The sequence below is a fragment of the Periophthalmus magnuspinnatus genome, chromosome 22 (assembly GCF_009829125.3).
Source record: "Periophthalmus magnuspinnatus isolate fPerMag1 chromosome 22, fPerMag1.2.pri, whole genome shotgun sequence".
Taxonomy (NCBI): domain Eukaryota; kingdom Metazoa; phylum Chordata; class Actinopteri; order Gobiiformes; family Gobiidae; genus Periophthalmus; species Periophthalmus magnuspinnatus.
Genome location: NC_047147.1, coordinates 22,060,747 through 22,065,242, shown reverse-complemented (window position 1 = coordinate 22,065,242; position 4,496 = coordinate 22,060,747).

Here is a 4,496-nt window from a genome sequence, read left to right as displayed (position 1 = left end):
AATTGTTTGGATGTGTCTTTCATTTCTTCTGCAGAACATTCCAGGTCTTGTGTCCCAAGAGCCTCTAAACAGTCATAAAAGTCTGATACATAAACAAACATGCAGGGATACCTAACATGCTCCTAATGCCTCACCACACACCAGCTATGCTTGTCCTGCAGTGGACTGAGCAACGTGTCCAGCTTCCACTCTATCGTCACCATAGTCTGAAATATTAATGCACAACATCTGGTGTTTTCAAAGGATAGACCCAAAAATTTAAGTCATATTTGAAGGGGCGCTGCAAGAAACACACATTCATTTCATATTGTCAACATAAAGCTTTTGTCATTTGTTGACTTACTCACAGTGGGAAGAGGAACCACAACGTTTACTCAAGTAATTGTTACACTGCACAATATATTGCTCATGTAGGAGTGAAAGTATGCTGTTACAAAAGTACTAGAAAATGAGTACTACTCACTTCTGTCATCTATTCATTTTTATTCATGCCCCATTTGTATGTCCACAGCCAGATTTACCCACAAGTCCCTATGGTTTTGTTTCTGCAGTTCCCAGTTACCATTTCCGCACTAAGCCCTCGTCCTTATTCTACTATCCTTTTGAATTTTTTAAAGATTCTATGGGGATTGTGTAAAGTTTTACTGAGGTCCTGTCAGTGAAGTGATGGGCAGCTCCCTTGGCGGCTCTGAGGTCAAAGGTCACGGGCGCCATGGCTGCTCCCGACACGGATCTGGTATGTGCATTCTGAGCTAGCACGGATGTCCACTTGTGCTAGTTCTGGACGTGCTCAGATCACTTAGAATGTCAGGGCCGTTTTAGATCGGAAGTGGGTGAAGTAGGCCCCAGGTGCACCCCCTGACCCCCGACAGTGTCCCGTTCTGGGGGTCGGGTTTCCCACCGCCCCTCTGTCCAAGTGTGAAGGCCAAGAATAGACCTATAGTGCTAGCAAGCTACATATTCTGCTATTAGATTTTTTAAGCAATTTTATATTTCTCATTAAAACAATTTCAGAAGTTGTGCTTGATTTTCTCTCAATGACTGAATAAGATGAAAAATTAGGACTGTTGCCATAGCAATTAACAATATTAAGTTGGGGGGAAAGTAGCCTAATTAAATATACTCACATTATTGTAATTGAGTCGATTTTGGGGGATAATTTCACTTTTTGAGTACATTTTTAACCTGTACTTGTACGTAATTGAGTAAAATTCTCTCAAGTAATCCTAATCCTCATCGTTTTGTGTGAAAGCATGATATAAAATTACTCAGTAAAAGTACTCAGTTTTGTTACTTAAGTAAATGTACAGATACAAAGGTAATAACTTACCCAAGTAAAAGTATCACATGAAAATATCTACGTAAGTCAAACCTGTTTAAAAAATTATTTAAAGAGTAAAAAGTAAAGGTATTTGTAAAGTGTTGCTTGTTTATTAAGGTTTACATGTAGTGATACTGATTAAAAATGATACATATTTTGGTCAACACAATACAATACAATACAAATCAATTTGTTAATTTTTCATATGAATTTTGTGTATTTATTTTTATTTGCTCAAAGCCGAAGCTTGAACTCAAAAACTTTAGTCAGGATGTTACTACAAACATGGCAAAAATAACTCCTCAAATCATATGAAAAGTACTTTTTACTTTTCAGTCCAGTTAAAAAATGTAGTGGAGTAGAAAGTACAGATACCTGCTCTCAAATATAGTGAGGTAAAAGTAAAAAGCATCTACTTGCATCTAAAATGTTCTTAAGTAAAATACAGATACCTCAAAATTTTACTGAAGTGTAGTACTTTACTACTTTTCCTTCATTACGTTCCACTACTGGACCATTCACCAGAAAAGTCGCTCAGTTTACAGTTGTTCAGTAAAGTACACTCTAGGGAGAAACCTAAAATCCACTGATGACTGGATGGGCCCCTCAGACAAACATACGCTTTAACGACTGTACCTCGCTGTACCAGGCCCCAGGTGCACTCGCTTCAGCCTGGAGACCTCTTGCCTCCCGGGGGAGCGTGCCTGGATGAGTCCTTAAGGTGCTGTGTATATTAGTGGTATGTATATAACTAGTGGTGAAGACAGCTGAGGAGTGTTGACATGCAAATATGTGGAGATGGATATGGACGTGCTAAAGAGCTAAAGGGCACAAACTGATACTTCAGGAAGACATGACAACTATCTACAGCAGTAACTAGGTCTTTTAGATATGTTTAATGCCATACTGTGGAATATTAAAGCCAACAATAACAACCCATCTGTCTATATCTATCTCTCTATCTATGTTTCTATCAGACAGGTGTGTAATGTGTGCATAGGCCAAACATAAGGACCACACACACTGTTATGGAAAGTAACGTTCTCAGATTCATCATATAAAAGGCCTGATGTCTGCGATGTTCGGAGGAGTGTAGAAGATACGAGTGGTGCTATAATAAAACTTTTGTATGGTCTACATTTTTATGTGCTATTTTTCAGTAAAAACTAAAATTAAGATTTTACTTTCATCAAAATTTCATAGTAATAACAGACTATGGAGAAAAAACAACATAAAAAACAACACAAACAAAACAAATCCGGCATCTCCAGGTTTTAGTGAGAGGTAATAAAATAAAATAAAAGAGTAGAGAAAAGATTAGGTAATAAAGTAGATTAAAGGGCCCATATCACCCTATTTTCTGATCTATGTTATAATGTTTCCTCATCAAAAACATACCTGGAGTTGTGTTTTCTTTCATTCACACATGTTTAACACATAAACTCAAGACAAGATTTAGACAAGAGTTATTCTTTCAGATGGAAAACACTCTGTTCTTCTGTGTTTATAAACTCCATAACAGTGAGGTTGCTGGGCACTATTATGCACAGAGCCTATTCCATAACTGTATTTAGCAACCATAAACATGTCTAAATTGCACAATAGTTATGATTTGACAAATAAAAATAAGCCACAACACTTTTATTTTATTGAATGAAGGTTTAAACTATCAGAAAAATGCCTTCCTTGTGCATAAATTGTCTCTACTTTTTGAATAGAGTTTTCTGTATTGATGACATGGTATTCTGCTTTACAACTCAGCGCTACTTCCTGTATTTTTGTACTTTTCCTTTCAACTTTTCCCCCACAAACCGCCACTTAACTGATGTAAATCTATGATGAATAGTAACCACAGGTACTATCCCACCAAACCAAGTCATGATTAGAAAAACATGAAAACCTGCCATATGCTCCCTTGTATTCAGACTTTACAGTGACATTTGAATAGCATTATCAACTGTTCCTAGCCATTTTGGGGCAATTTTAGTGCAGTGTACGCCTTCAATAGCCTCTGCAATTTCAAGTAGTTGGTGACATCACATATGACTGCCCTGCTTACAGCCAGGTGTTCATAATTTGGCTACATCACACTGTTCCTTGTACTTCCAGACCTTGCCCCTCCTCTCCCCTCACTCTCCCCTTTAGTCCTCCAGGTACTGCCCAGTTGAGCAGCTCTATTTGAAATGTGGTTACGGGCGGCGTTTAGGTGCTCAGTCCCACTTTAAAACCCTGACTCGACATGTGGCTTCGCCCTGTCCCGGCGAGGAGGAGGTTAGACCAGCTGATATAGTGCACTATAAGCAGAACCCACAGGGGATAAGAGATGTTCAGGTACACCGCAGGAATGCTTCATCAGCACCCAACTTCTAATAAAACTCCCTAACCTGCTTTATTGTCCCTCCTGCAGCACAAATAAATGTTCTTAAAATAATACCTTACGAGGAGATTGGTCAAAGATTGGAGAACGATTTGGTTGCTTTCTAGAATCCAGAACGAATCATATGCTGTTATGTACAGCTAAAATGTACTGTTAAAATGCTACTTTCTGCATCTAATTTGAAAGCGTTTTATTGTACGAGAATCAGGAAGTGCGATTTAGCATGCTAGTTGTTAGGTTTACTGTCACGGCAAAACTCTGCTGTGCTCCGAAAGTTGTGAAAAGCGTGTATGAACTCAATTAGGATGTAAGGAGCAACTCTGAACCACTGCAAACCATTTAAAATGAACTAGTTCTGCTTTTCATTTTTTAAAGGCAGTACAAATCAAGTACAGTGCCTTTAATATATCAAATTACTGGGCCTATCCATGTGAAACAAAAACTGGCACAAAGTTCAACATCTTCTCTGTCAGTATAAATAAAAGTGAAATGATTTTTTTTCACAATAGCTTCAGAAAGCGGTGCCATTATTCAACGACTTGATTGTGTCAGTTAAAAGGGCCAAGCCATAAAAGTAATGACAAGTTTGTGGAGCCAATCCCAAACAAATAATAAGGTTCAACATTTGTGGATCATGAGTTTGGAGATTTCTTTCAAAACAGTGAATCTCCCATAGAGTTATACAGGCCTCTAAACGACTCATTTGTAAATTAGACGTCAGTGCTGCAGATTGGTAGCTCCTTTCTTTCTGTGCCCTTGAGCAAAACACTGTCAACTGCTTAGAAATTAAAAACAGAG